Source organism: Hemicordylus capensis, chromosome 6 (assembly GCF_027244095.1).
Source record: "Hemicordylus capensis ecotype Gifberg chromosome 6, rHemCap1.1.pri, whole genome shotgun sequence".
Lineage (NCBI taxonomy): Eukaryota > Metazoa > Chordata > Lepidosauria > Squamata > Cordylidae > Hemicordylus > Hemicordylus capensis.
Genome location: NC_069662.1, coordinates 149,686,344 through 149,702,148, shown reverse-complemented (window position 1 = coordinate 149,702,148; position 15,805 = coordinate 149,686,344). Strand labels below are relative to the sequence as shown.

At 43.8% G+C, this 15,805-nt stretch overlaps 1 long non-coding RNA gene across 2 annotated transcripts in view; it reads right to left on the bottom strand.

Annotated features, from left to right (window-relative positions):
- Positions 1 to 8,374: 8,374 nt before the first annotated feature.
- LOC128329101 (uncharacterized) overlaps positions 8,375 to 15,805 on the bottom strand; it is an 85,903-nt gene continuing 78,472 nt past the window's right edge. For both annotated transcript variants that reach the window (XR_008309513.1, XR_008309512.1), the window contains exons 5-6: positions 10,979 to 11,042; positions 8,375 to 8,661 (exon numbers count right to left, since the gene is read on the bottom strand). This is a non-coding gene — a long non-coding RNA (uncharacterized LOC128329101). The remainder of the gene's footprint in view (positions 8,662 to 10,978; positions 11,043 to 15,805) is intronic.

Genomic DNA, 15,805 nt, shown 5'->3' with positions numbered 1-15,805 from the left:
TAAGCAGGTCTAGAAAACGAAAGCTCTCCCTTGCTGTTCCCTTTCCCAGCAACAACTAGTGTTCTGTGGCCACTGAACAGGGAGGCCATCAGGACTAACAGGTACAGATTGAACCACAAAGCTAGGGGCGTCATTTGATGTAGCTTGTAAAAGGCATCACTGTTCATACTTACAGGGTTGTTTTACCTCTTACCTTGTTTGTTTGTTTAACATATTTCTATACTGCCCCAAACTCATGTCTCTGGGTGGTTCACAACAAATGTGTTCATTACATTTATATACTGTCTAACCAAAAGTCTCAAGGTGGTTTACAAAACAGAACTAGTAGGAACATGGGAAGCTGCCTTATACTGAGTCAGACCCTTGGTCTGTCTAGCTTGGTATTGTCTGCACTGACTGGCAGCAGCTCTCCAAGGTTTCAGACAGGAGTCTCTCCCAGTCCTACCTAGAGATGCTGCCAGGGAATGAACCTGGGACCTTCTGCATGCAAAGCAGATGCACTACCGCTGAGCAATGAACCCATCTAGTTCAGAGTAATTCTATTCATGTGTTATAATCTGTGTACAGTGTGTATGCTCTGTGTACACTCATACAATCTGTACGCAATACAGATCTGTACGCAAGTGCACATATTCATACTCTGCATTCAACACACATTTAGCAGTACCAGGCATTTGAGAGATCTGTTCTTAGCCTGGGAAAGGCTGCCTTCCCCTACATGATTCAAGTGGCTCTTGGGATTGCCGGTGCCATGCACATAATTTATTTTATGTCGTGTGCTTATTTATTTTTAAATAAGTGCAGGCGCCATTATCCACATGTAAACATGCATGTGTGTACAGACATCTGAATGCATCATGTCTGAATGGCAGTAGTGTGGCTCTCTTTTCATATGTCAATTGCGTACAAGCTCTTAATCCAGGGATCAGGAATGTCTGCAGAACCATCACCACCCTTCCTGATAAACCCGTCTCCAGAGAAGAGAAGGAAGACAAGAAATGGGTGGATTGTCCTGCATTTGTTCAAGGAGAGTCCTCATAGTGGAGTTCATAAAACCAGCTGGATATTCACAGTTTTCTCCACAAGTAGTAAACTGTAGAGATTATCATGAACTGGATCTGGTTCAACTGAATTCCCACCTCATTAGTGATTGCAAGGATGACCACAAACAGGGGGAAGGAAATTGGCTGTCTGAAATAATCCATGATGAAGAGAACATCTTATGGTGAACCATCATGTTCTAATAACTGCTAATTAATTAAATAATCAATGAATTTAATAATGTCCTGTCAGTCCTGCAATTGTGTCCCGTGAAAAACCATCATTATCTGAATTTGCTTCAGACATTAAGCGATAAAGAGCCAGACCCTACTTTTCTGTCAAAAGGCAGATTTGAGCAATCACCATTCTTGTATTAAACCATTTGAGCAAGGCGCCATTTCTTTTCAAACTAGTGTAAATCAACCAAGAAACTTCAGAAGCCAAGAGTGCTTTATAACCAATTGAATAGTTTATCCAGTCAGATTCGGGCCAACTCTACATCTGTTTTCTCTGGAAGAATTGTGGAAGCCCTTGTAATTCAATAATAACGGCCACGTGTCTTGTTAACTTCCTCTGCTTTATTGTTTGGATGCTTGGAAGACAGACATGTCTTGTAACCACTTGCATACAAAATGTAACACGCTAGACTTGCTGTGCCTTCTCTCTCCCCAACCCCCTCTCATTTTAAAAGAAATCTGGCAGAAATGATGAGCAGAAAGTTGTCTTTATGTGACTTCCAGACCCTCAGCATGTGGCGTGTGAGCTGTGAAAGGCTGGTTCCTGGCAGCAGAGAGATAAACAGTTTGAATATTATTTATGGCCGTGTAAGGCATTTTATAGTTTAGATCAAAGGTCTTCCTCGCCATCCAAGTGTCTGGTTACCCTCTGTCAAAATGACAGGGCAGAATGACAGAGGCTCAGAGACTGAGTTTGATTATCACATGTATATCCTACCCTTCCTCCAAGGAATTCAGGGTGACCTATATGAGGGTCTCCTATTCTCACAGAATGCACAACAGCCCTATCAGGTAGGTTTGGGCAATGTTTATACATCTGTTCCAAGTCTGTCTTGCGTGTTTCGTGGCAGTTCTAATGTGCCAGGATTTGAAGCAGGGAAGTAGCAAGGTTGGAGTGGGCCCTGGGACAAGTGACGATCCCTCCCAACCACATTCCTCTCCTTCCCCCATGTCTTTAATAAGCAGCAGCTAAGTACCAAGACCTCCCTCCCACAAGTAAACCTTGACAGTGTATGTGGCAAGAAAATACAAGCCAGGAGACAATCTGATCTCAACCAGGCAAAAATATCGCAAATATACCCCATGGATTCCTTCTGTACTCTGCAGCTTGATCACCAGGGCTCCATAGTATACCCTGACCTGGCCCCGCCCCACCTTCCTTCTCTTCTTGTGATTGGCTGGCTAGTGCTCAGGCCCAGTCCCACCTACCTGATTGAGAGCAGGAAATGCTGGCTGATGTTCAGGAACAGTGTTCCCCTGGCTGCTTTGCTTATTGGTCAGGCTGAGAAAGGTGGGCTGAGCCTGAGTACCTAGCCAGCCATTCACAAAGAGAGAAGGAGGAAGGGTTGCTGCCTGACACTCCTCTGCTTCCCCCTTCTCTCCTGGTAAGAATTCAGTTTGAAGCTGAGATCACTCCTCCAGTCGAGGGCCTTGTAGGCAGAGGCGTATCTAGGGAAAATAGCGCCTAGGGCAAACACTGAAATTGCGCCCCCTGTCCAAGCATCTGACACCCATCTTTCAGATAACTTTACCATAATATCAGCTGAAAAATACAAGTCAGGCTCATTAATCTTTTAATATTTCAAAAACTATTTTAGTAATGGATGTAGCCAGACCAAAAAAGGCTGGAAAACTACCAATTTCAGTATGCTGGGACTCATGAAATACCCAAATACCATGTGGAGATGTACTTGGGAAACTAAACAGAAGTGCCTGTCTAATTCTCTACTATGTATTGTAGCATCACCATTACATAAGTTTTAAAAATCAATGGAGAATTTGACTTTTCCTAGATACTCTGTAAATAATTAAAGGATATGCAGAGTAAACTGTGTCACTGCTTGGAATATATTCTAGTCTTTCAGAAAGACAGTTAAAATGAGAGAAAGAGAGCAAGAAACTCCCAGTGGGCCTTAATATTAAGGATTTCACACTGATTCAAAGACAAATTCACCATTAATAGCCATATTAGCAAGACATCACATTTAACTCACTTATCACAAGAAGCAAAGTAAGAGCAAATGAATACAATCCTAGCTCATAAGCATCAGCTCAGTATTCACAAGCCCTGATTCTCTGTACATAGTGCCAATCTGAATATGTGTACAGTGACTTATATTATTATTTTTTACCTGTAGCCCCTTTGGGGGGCTTCCTAAAGGCTGGGGGGTTTGCAAAGGTTCCTCCTCCCCCCACTGGCCTCTAGGGCCTCACAGGAACCATTTGAGCATGTGCAGTGGCCATTTTTAAAAATCTTTTTTTTAATGGCCACTGAAAACAAAATGGCCACCGCGCATGCTCAAATGGCCTCTGCAAGTCCTGGCATGACCTAGGGCCTCACAGAGGCCATTTGAGCATTCACGGTGGCCATTTTGTTTTTGGCAGCCATTTTTTTTTAAAAAAATAATAATTTCACAAAATGGCACCCCCCCTTCAAGTGGCACCCAGGGCACGTGCCCTGCCTGCCCTACCCCTAGATACACCCCTGCTTGTAGAACAGTGAGCCAGGTTGTTGGAAGGGAGTGAGGAAAGAGCTCCCTCTCCCTCAGTGGCCCTGCGACAGATGTCCCATCTTGTCCTGGACTAAAATGGCCATATGAATCCACCTTTATGGTCATCATATGAGACACATGCAGGTGGTGATTGTGTTTTGGAGGATAAACATTTTAAAAGTGCCAGGAAAAACAATAAGGCTCTGGGAAAGCCAGCTACCATTAGCCCCTCAGAAGAAAGAAGCAGCCACGTCTATGGATGCCAGATCAAAAATGTCCATTTTCTTGCATGAGCATGTCACCTTAGCAGAGGGACTCAAGATTCACTGGAAAGTGCATTCTCTTAAAGGCTTCCTGCAGCACTTTGCTACACATGCTTCTTTAGTACTGACATTTAAAATCCATTTTGGGGATTTAGGCTGTGATCTAAAGTGCACATATGTGGAAGCAAGTTCCAGTGAAATCAATGAGACCTGCCAATAAATCTGTTTAGTATGGAGATGCCAGACTCATCGAGCACCTTGTATAATTTCTTGGATTTTTGTCATTGTGGCTTCTGGACTATTGTCCTCCAGTATCTACTGGACAAAGAAGAAGCTGGAAAGGATTTCCAATAAAGGAGCCCAAAGAAGTTGTTTTGAATGGGCCAAGTATCTTTACTGAAATACGGAAGTTAACTGCTGGAGCCAAATCTCAAAAGGGAGCAGCTACAAAAGCAAACTGAAAATGTTTCAATCTTGTCTATCCCCACAGATGTCACTAAGAGGCAATGATGTTTATAGGTAGGCCAAATCTGAGACAAGCTGGCATTTTAGGATTCATGGATGTAGAAAGGATTAGCTAGCCAAACACAGCATGGCTTCTGAAGCTCCCTAATCAGGCTTTGCTCTGGAAGCATTAGCTGATGCATAGGAGGCTATTTGCAAAGTTTAAAGAAAGAGTATTCTGTAGAAATGTAGACAGGAAGGGAGAAACAAAAACTGGTCTTGTTCACACAATTGTTTGGATCTAGGTTTACCTAGATCTACCACAATATTTTTGGATCTACCACAATATTGACTGGTTTGTTTTATCCAGACATCGAGTCCTTCCCAAGGACCTGGGATGGCTGGATTTTATTGTCAATGTTGCTGTTGTTGCTGTTGTTATAGATATCGTCGCAGAATATAGGCTGTTCCCAGTAATGCTGCTTTTTGTAACTGGCTGATGGTGATTTCTGTGGCCCCTATGGTGTTGAGGTGCTCTTCAAGGTCTTTTGGAATTGCACCTAGAGCGCCAATTACCACTGGGTTGTTGTTGTTATTATTATTATTATTATTATTATTATTATTAATTTGATTTCTATACCGCCCTTCCAGAAATGGCTCAAGGCGGTTTACACAGAGAAATAATACATAAATAAGATGGCTCCCTGTCCCCAAAGTGCTCACAATGTAAAAAGAGACATAAGATAGACACCAGCAACAGTCACTGGAGGTACTGTGCTGGGGGTGGATAGGGGGGCCAGTTACTCTCCCCCTGCTAAATAAAGGGAATCACCACATTGAAAGGCGCCTCTTTGCCAAGTTAACAGGGGTGATTAGCGCAATTTTATATTCATCTTGGGCCATAAACCATCTTGGTGTGGGTTCACACAATCACACTAATGCCAGTAACCCACAGTGAACCTAGATTCAAATCATTGAGGTCATTCACACAATCGAAAACTGTGTTCTACCCAGTTTTGGGAGCTGTGTGTACTCCCAATTTTTGATTGTGTGGAAGCAAGGTTAGAGGAAAACCTGGGTAGCAGTGATTGTGTGGAAGCAAGGTAGGAGAAAAAGCTACCCAGGTTTTCCTCTAATCTTGCTTCCACACAATCACTTCTACCCAGGTTTTCCTCTAACCTTGCTTCCACACAATCAAAAATTGGGAGTACACACAGCTCCCAAACCCGGGTAGAACACACTTTTTGATTGTGTGAATTACGTCATTGTGTGAACTAGGCCACTCTAGCTAAATGACATAGCTAGGAAATTATTGTGGGCAGAGAGAAGAATGAAACAGAAATGGGACTGGTATAGATAGTATTCTAAACCATGATTTAGATAATTTTGAATGAGCCACAGCAAACTTCAGGCTCAGTGCTCCCCCTTCTTCTCCTTTGTGCATAAGAGAAGAAGCATGGACACTTTCACTTTCACTTTTGACTGAACCATAATTTCCCAGTTTATTCTAACTCTAGTTAGTTAACAAACCATGATATCAAACCATGGCCCTGCTGGCTTTTTATTTATTTATTTTTTATTTATTGTTAAATTTATATACCGCCTTTCATTAAAAACAATCCCAAGGCAGTCTGTATGTATGTATTTCATTTATATATTCCCCATCCACAAATAGCTCAGTGTGGTTCACAATCAAAAATAAAACAAACAAACATAAAACTCATTTAAAACCATGAAAACCACTTAAATATTATTACAAGTTGTTCTGGTAAGAACTAATCTGCCTACTTTCCTTTCACTACAATCTTAATTGATAATTACTATCCTCACCAGTAAGCCCACTTCAGTCTTAAATGTTCACACATCTACCATCTTGAATTGGGGTGGATGACATTATCACAAACTATGCCATTGTGCTGTCCCTATCTGCCCTACACCTGTAGCAAATTTGGTTAAAATCGGTTAGGCAGTTCACAAGTTAGCCTACTTGCACCTCAAACATTCATGCGTCCACTATCTTGAATCCAGATGGGTGACATCATTACAGACTACACCCTTGAGCTGTCCCTATATGTCCCAACACCTGTAGCAAATTTGGTTCAGATCGGTTACGCAGTTCACAAGTTTGCTCACTTGTGCATCAAACACTCATGCATCCAAACCTTGAATAAGGGTGGATGGCATCATTAAAAACTATGCCCTTGAGCCATCCCTAGGTGTCCCTAAACCTGTAGCAAATTTGGTTCAAATCAGTTAGGCAGTCCACAAGTTAGCCCACTTGTGCCTCAAACATCCGCCATATTGAACTGGGGTGGATGACATCATTACAAATTACACCACTGAGGTGCCCCTATGTGTCCCTAAAGTGGTAGGAACTTTTGTTCAAATCGGTTAGGCAGTTCACAAGTGTGCCCATTTGCACCTCAAATGTTTACAGTCTGCCATCTTGAATCAGGGTGGATGACATCATCACAATCTATACCAGGCTAAAAAGCCAGGCTGAAGAGATTAGTCTTTAAGGCTCTCTTGAAGGTCTCCAGGTATGATAAACCTTTTAGGTATAAACTAAATTGGGAAGAAATAACTCACACAAATTGATGAACTGCTTGATTAGAACAATATTACCCCCAAATCGACATTTGTGGTGACCTTGTAATCTGACCCCTTGCCCAGCTGACACAAACAAACCTACCTGCCACTAGAGGTGTGTACAGATTGTTTGGTGTGGTTCAGTCCTAATTTGAACCAAATTTGGACCGAACCACAGGTATGCGAACCGGTTCAGTTGAACTGATCAGCTGGGCTGGCCAATTTGATGAGCCAGCTCAAACTGGTTTGAAGTGGTCCAGTTTGTGATTGAACTGGTTCTGCACATCCGTACCTACCACCCCCTTCTCCCCACTTCCTGTCTTCCCAGCCCTATCTTGTTGTTTTGATGTTTATCAATCATCATCATACTTATCTGACTGAAAAGAGAAGGTTGGACTTTCAGAAATCCCTCAGAGACCCAAAAGGAGAAAGGAAGGAAGGAAGAAGGAAGGAAGGCGGGCAAGGGGACATAATCAAAGACTCTTCTCTATATTTCTGTGTAATAAGACATCTTATAAATGACTGATTGAAAAAAAGGCATACTCTTCCATGCATGCATGGAGATACAAGCACAGAGCTCATCCCTTCTTTGAAGTGAACAGAGGAGCTCCACACATGCACAAGCTCCATGTGTGATGCAGCAAAGATGGTGGAACTCATGAGTTCCAGTGAATGAGTGCAGCTTCCAGCCATTACAATCAGTGGGAGGTTTACCTACTTCTTCAAAGGATGGGAATTTTGCTCTGGAAAAGAATAAGACTTTCAATCCAGTTTTACCACTTGGAGTTTCTGCGCTTAGTTTGATTTCCAGCCTGCTGCCTTTTACTCTCAATTTCAGTATTAGGTTTAGTTATAAATTAGTAGCTACTCGGGACAGAATCAGATGTCCTTCTGTTTAATTTTCACTTGGCATCTGAAATCCGAATAGCAAAGAGGCAGCGTCTATTCTAGGATCCATTTTCACTTGTTCAGCAGTTTTTTGTTAAGAGAAGAAAATTTAATGTTTTCTCAAGAATTCATTAAGGATTAGTTAAAATTGACTACGAGGGGAGGCTACTGGATATGCCATCATGCTCCAATTTTCCACTTCACCACCACAGCTGTATTTTCTACCTATAGTAATTATATGCATCCGTATGAATCGTAAATGTATATTCGCAGAATTCAGTTGGCAGTCTTTTATACACTTCCAAGTTCACTTTTGATTTTGATGGGACAAGACATTGCTTTACGCGCATAAAGAGGAGCAAGATAATTTTCCCCCATTTAAACCAATTTATTTATAATGTGAATGGAACCCTTTGTTTAAATCAGACACACTAAGATTTCAGCAGTATAACGAGTTGCTGTGTTTCATTTTCCCACATGAAAGTGACTTCAGTTCCATCTCCTCATTTCTCATGTACACATGCAAGATTTACGTATGGATTTTCTGGCACAGTTAGTGATGGCCTCTTCTAGGAATATCATCCCAAAACAGGAGCGCATGGGCTTTTCCAACCCAATCACTCTCATTGTCTAGCTTTTACTTCCCTTTCAGGGCCCACCATGACATACAACTTTTTCCAAGGCTGCAGCAGTGGAGCGGGATGAGTTCTAGGAAAGGAGAGAATGCACATTAGGTTCTTTCCCTTTGACATAAGCATGGTAGAACTGGCTCTCACATATGGCCAGGTGACATCAAGGTTAGATTACTGCAACAATGCACTCAGGGCAGCTTTACATATTGCAAGTCAGTAAACTGGGGACATATCAGGCAAATCTCATAAGTGGCAGCATATGCTCCCGATGGGCGTGACATCTGAACCTGCCCAAGTCCGGCTCCCACCCTGGTTTCCCAAGATTAACCCATTTATTTATTTGATTGATTTAAAAGATTTACATGCCCACCATTCTTCGTAAGTGAATTCATGGCACAGTAAAACACAACCTCTAAAATCATAGACATGCAGGATAAGGCAATCACAAAAATGGGGCAATCGCAGGAATTTGCTGGTGTCTTCCTTGTATTTCTTTTTAGATTGCAAGCCCTTTGGGGACAGGGCACCATCTTTGGTTATTATTTTTCTATGCAAACCACTTTAGGAACTTCTGTTAAAAAGTGATATTAAAATATTCGTAGTAGCAGTATAGAGTTAGGGGAAGACTTGCTGAAATTTTTAAAAAGTCTTCAACTTACATTTAAAATTAAATAGGGAGGACACAAGTCTAATATCAAGGGGCAGGAAGTTCCAGAGAACCAAGTTCACCACTGAAAAGGTTCACCCACGCATCGCTGACAGTGGTGCTTCAGAAGGTGGCAGGATGTGCAGAAGATCCTCTCTACATTATCTCACAGGGCAGTCAGAGCTATATGACAGTAGGCAGTCGTACTTCTGAAATTCTCCATGCATTTGTCACCCACAATTGAAGTTGGGCTTACTAAAGTATGGCAGATTGTGCGAAGCCACCCTCAGTGCTGGACTACCACTGAAAAGTTCTTGGAAACTTCAGCTGATACAAAATGATACCAAAAAACCCCGATACAGCTGATACGAAATGCAGCAGCAAGAGTGTTGGCCCAGGGTGCATTTTAGGCTATGTGACAATTTCATTGCCTCCTGTGTTTTTTTTTTCTGAGTCCAATTTGTTTGTGAGTTTGTTTCTGAGTCATTATATTTAAAGCCCTACTTTCATTGGCTCACCAAAGTCTCAGGCAAGAGGAGATTTTGACATCCCTGCTACCTGAGACCATTTTAGCCGGAGATTCTGGGAACTCAGCATGACCAGATATAAAATGATGTAACTTCTTTCAGTTCAGGCCTGTGGAACCCTGCTGACACTGGGAGCTGAGGAGACATCACACATTAATTATATAACCTTCACTTCATGGCAGAGATCCTGAACACTCTGTCTGTTTTATAAATTATTGACAAGGCATCAGAAAGATTCAGATTGTGCAACAGCTAATTGGCCCCATGGTCATTTCTCAACAGTCCAGGGTAGTTCATTGGCTTTTCTTTTTTTTTTTAAGATAAACCTTTTTTTTTTTTTTTTGCTGAGCCGAAATATTCCCAGAGTTTGTTCCTTATTTGCTTTTTTTTTTTTTTTTAAGTGTGTTTCAAGGCCAGGCGTTGGCAAGGAGCTATGAGGTCAGGATATTTGCTAGCTAAGGAAAACTCTGATAGAATTAGCTTCTGGGGCGGAATCTGCCTTGACTTGCTGTATGCTAAATGAACCAAAAAATAGAAGAGCAATACATTATTGGTGGCTTTACATTCTAGGAGTGGTGCTATTATTAGAAAGCTATGGACATGGCTGGAGACGCAAGCTCCAGAATCAGTGCAATGGATTAATGTGGCAGTGCAGTGCAACACGTCAAGTGCTCTGTTAGTCTGAACGTCAGCAAGTAAAGATGTTCTCACAAACAGCCCAATCCAGGCGAGGGCAGCCTGGTGGACTGCCCGTGTGGAGCCACATGCATCCCAGCACTCCTGCCCAGCCTAATCCTAATGTTAAGCCCGGCCCCTAGTCAAGGTTGCTTGCAGCCTGAGCGCACACAGATGAGTGCCTAGTGCACCCATCTCATGGGAGTATGCATGGTGCATTGGGGGATATCCGGAGCTCGATCCATGCTAAACAATCCACGCTGCAACGAGCGGTATGGATCATCTGGGCTCATGGTGGCCTGCCAAAGATTTCACAAAGGATCATCTGGGGGGAAGGTTGGCGAAACCCTGCCTTGCCGCCCCCTGCCCGCCCTGTCAGTTTTGTGAATATCCTTAGTATATCTTGATTCCAACAGGCATTTGTCAAAGTCTTCTGTAACATCCATGTTGACAATATGGTAAAATGCAGGCTCGATGATACTGCTGTTGGGTAGCTTCACAACTGGTTGAAAAACACGAGTCACTTATTTCTTAGCCTAACCTACCTCACAGGGTTGTCGTGGGGATGAACATAACTCAGTGGGTGCTCATTAATGGCTCCACATCATCCTGGAAGGAGAAACCAAGTAAAGGGCTCAGGGTTCTGTCCTGGGCCTTGTGCTGTTCAACATTTTTAAATAAATGGCTTGGATAAGGGAATAGAGGAGATGCTAACCAAGTCTTCAGATTAAATGAAGCAAGTGGGAATAGCTAACACTTTGGAAGATGAAATCAAGATTCCTGTCTGAACTGGACAAGCTATATGCATGTACAGTTATTCATACATTGCATATTCAATGCATGTACAATCATGCACTTCCTATCTTTTCCCTGCATTTGAGGGAGCCTGTCCCCAGGTTCACTTTTAAAATGAATGCGTGTACATTCATTCACACAAAGACGTAGACATGGCACAGACACCTGGGCTGGTTCTTGTGATCCAGTGATCATAATAAACTTAGCATAACAAATTGTTCTCTGGGTGGCTCACAACACAACATTAAAACATCCAATAAAAACACACAACATACTCAATCGTAACAGACAAAAAAGATGAAAAGAAAATATAAACAATACAAAGCAGCTTAAAAACTCATTTTAAAATTAGTTAGAAAATCAGATTGAATCTGAAAATCAGAATTTAAAATTTAAAGGGCCTGGGAGAACAAAAAGGGCTTTACCTGGCATCTAAAATAACAATGTGATGAAGCCAGGCAAACCTCACTGGGGATGAGGTTTGCCTGGCTTCACTACTGAGATTGTTTGTGTCCTGAAAATAACACGTAAATAGTCCAATGTTTCCACCCTAGGAACATAGGAAGTTGCCATATACTGAGTCAGACCATTGGTCTATCTCACTCAGTATTGCCTTCACAGACTGGCAGCAGCTTCTCCAAGGTTGCAAGTAGGAATCTCTCTCAGCCCTATCTTGGAGATGCCAGGGAGGGAACTTGGAACCTTCTGCTCCTCCCAGAGCGGCTCCATCCCCTGAAGGGAATATCTTATTTTTATGTATGTATGTATTTATTTATTATTATACTTTTATACCACCCCAACTTGTGTCTCTGGGCGGTTGTTGTGTCTTACAGTGCTCACACTTCTAGTCTCCCATGCATCTGCAACCAGGGCAGACCTTGCTTAGCTAAGGGGACAAGTCATGCTTGCTACCACAAGACCAGCTCTCCTCCCTATACTATATATTTTGCACTGCTCAGAACTCACTTGAAATAATGTATCCAGTTCAGGGTGCCATATTTTTAAAAAGACATTGATAAGCCAGAGCGCTTCAGAGGAGGACAGCACAGTAGGGATGTGAACGGAACTGGGCAGGGGTGGCTTGAAGGGATGGGGGGTAGGACTTTAAGGTGGGGGTGCACTTACCCCTCCCCCCACTTCCCCTCACCAGCACTGGAGTTTTGTAAAATGCCTCAGGGCGGCAGCATACCTCCCTGCCTTCTCCTTCTTCGGCAGGAAGTGGCTGGAAGTACCGGGCACACATGTGCATGCCTCTCACACACGTCAGACGTGTGCACGATCGTGGTGTGTGCACGTGCCCGGCGTGCACATACGCGCGCAGAACTTCTGGCCTCTTCCAGCTGAAGAAGGAGAAAGGGCGGCAGGGAGGTATTCTGCCGCGCCAAAGCATTTTACAAAACTCCAGTGCCGGCGGAGAAAAAGTGGGGGTCGGTATAAGTGCACCCTCCCCCGCCCTTAAAGTCCTACCCCCCACCCCCACCGAACGTTCGAACCGACCAGTGTTTGAACCTGTTCAGAGGCCCGTAAAAGGGCTTCCGAACAGGTTCGTGCACATCTCTACAGCACAGGTGGAGAGTAGTTGAGAAACCAAACCCCATGGTGAATGATTACAAGAGTTGGGTATGTGTAACTTGGAGAAGAAAAGGCTAAGGGTAGGTATGAAAGCCATCTTCAAATATTTGAAAGACCATCACAAAGAAGGAGTGGATTTGTTCTCTGTTGCTCCCAAGTGCAGGACTAGCCTCGACTTAGACTAGACATTAGGAAGACTGTCCTAACTTTAGGAGCTGTTCAACATTGGAACAATCTGCCTCATGCAACGGTGGATTCTCCTTCCTTGGAGAGATGTTGTAGCAGTTTTCTTCACTGAGCAAAGTGCATTCAGATGAACAAGAAATGCAACCTCTCGCCCGTTTAACTCAGTTTCCCGTAATGTGCAAATGCAGCATATGATTCCAAGAAACTACTGATGATTGCACAAGGGTAGAAGTCCATGCCCTTGCTAGTTATCCCATCCTTGACCTATCCAGGGACTTTGCACTTCCTACCAACCACAGAGTCTGACATTACACATCTCTGCTCCTTGATGTAGACTTTGGCATCTGAGCACAAAGAGTCTCAGTTAACTCACTTGGCTAGGTCCCAGTCGCAGGCCATGATGCTCCTAACTCAAGCACCTAAGTGTAGGACAGATGCTGGGAAGAACAGGGGTTGGCTATCTTCTCCATGCCCTGCTTGTGAGCTTCCCTGTGGTATTTGGCTGGCCACCAACAAAGACATCCTCTTAGACCAGATGGACCTTTGGTTGGAGCCAGAAATACAGAAGGATGAGCTGTAATCTCTAAGTGCAGCATCTCATGACATTTGTTTGTATACCTAGAGAAACAGATATTCTCAAGCACAAGTTTCTTTGATAGTTTTTATAGCGGCTGCTTGTTCCTCTCTGGACTTTTTAAGGCTCTCATTCTACCATTTGCTGTACATTTTTCCCCCAAATATTTAACTTGAAGAGAAGTTTTTGGCTGCAGAAAAATTTTTGGCACCAGAAAAATAACCGGTGAAGAATGACAGATTTATTATGCCCCAATGATGTCTGCCTGAAATTTCAATTTGGAGTATTCCATTTCCGTATTTTGTTTTTAGTTATTTATTACATTTGTTGAGGTAAGGGCAGGAAGAGAGGAATAATGAATATTTAACTGTGCAGCTTTGAAACAGTGGCTTTTGCATAACAGGGGTCCAATTGGTCCCTTTGAGTTTATATAAGGCCTCGGCAGAGTACAAAATGCTGACATTTGCAGGTCTCCAAAATGGACAACGATAACCCTCAATTAGAGGAATTACTGAGGCCCTCTTGCAGTAGCTAGACAAATTCTTTATGAGACACAGATGCAGTTCTGAACCATATTCATGTTGTGTCACTATCCACATGGGCAATCATGTGGGTTTTTTTTTTAACTTTTCAGATAGGAAGGCGTTATGCTTGTGCAGAATATATCCTACAAGGGTTGCATGAATGTAGAAGGCTGCGCCAGTGATACAGGTGTCATAATAACAAAAACAAAATTATCTGATTTCTAATACCACCACCACTATGGCTGCTTCTACATGCACAGTTGGAAGGAAGGAAGGAAGGAAGGAAGGAAGGAAGGAAGGAAGGAAGGAAGGAAACCTGAATTTAAACTGGCTGTTTTGGGACTAGTTCAGATTAATTTAGCCCCTTCCAGCCCCCTACACATGATGAAGATGGATGCACCAAGAACACACTCACCCCAACGTCAATTAAGGAAGTGCCAACATGTTCTCAGTGCATCTTTTAAATGCATGTGAGGGGCATTCATTGGAACCACTCCTCTACTTGCACTCTAAAACCCAGTGATGTTGGGGTGTGGGTGTGTTCTTTGTGCGCCCCCACCTTCATCATATAATGGGGGCTGTGTTAATCTGAGCCGGTCCTTTAAGAAACTGCCCCACAAGTAAGTCTTGAAGTGCTTCACCATCCAGAAACATGCTAGAGCTTCTTTTTCAATGACAGAATACATCTTCTCTGAAGCGGTAAGCACTCTGGAAGCAAAGGCAACTGTAACTTTCCTGCCACCCTTTCGCTGGGTTAGGACAGCACCAAAACCATATCCAGACGCATCAGAAGCATCAGTGGTTACAATAGTGTGCCTGTTGGTGCCAAAAGAAGTGAGAGCAGGGCTTTTAGCAATGGCCCATTTGATATTTTGAAAATTAGCATTGCAGGAGGCATCTCAGTGAAATGCTGCATTCTTTTATAAAAGACAATGCAATGGAGCAACTTTTGAGGCAAATTGTCTAATAAATTTAGAATACAGAAGAACATGAGAACAGCACAGCTGGATCAGGCACAAGTCCTATCTAGTCCAGCATCCTATTCACACAGTGGCCCACCTGATGCCTCTGGGAAGCACAGGCAAGAGGCAATGACATGCCTTCTCTCTTGTTGTTACTCTCCTGCAACTGATATCCAGAGACATTGTGCCTGAGGCTGGAGGTGCCCCATAGACACCAGACCAGCAGCCATTGATAGACCTGCCCTCCATGGATTTGTCTAAGCCACTTTTAAAGCCATCCAGGCTGGTGGCTGTCACCACATCCTGTGCAGAGGCGTAACGATAGGGGGGGCAGGGGGGGCACGTGCCCCCGGCGCCATCCTGGCGGGTCATGTGGGGGGCGGCAAAAAGTGGCTTCCCCCCCGGCACCCCCCTGGATCGTCTGCCGAGTGTGGCGGCAGGTGTGCGGCAGCAATTTGGCGGTGGCGGGCCAGGCGGCGGCGGCAGGTCGCCCGCGGCGTTGGCAATGGCCTGTACTAGTAGCGGCCCGAGCGGCGGAGCGGCGGATCGCCCGCCGAGGACTAGTGCAGAGCGGCGCTGAGCCTGCCTTCTGGCCCTGCGCCGCTTCCCAACTGCGCAGGCACCAGGCCTCGCAGAGGCAATTTGCGCATATGTGGCGGTGGACAAAATGGCCACCGCACCAAAATACGGAGGCTCGAATGGGCAAAAAAAGTGGCCAAACAGGCCACAACAGTGTGCACTACCACTCGCTCTGGGCCA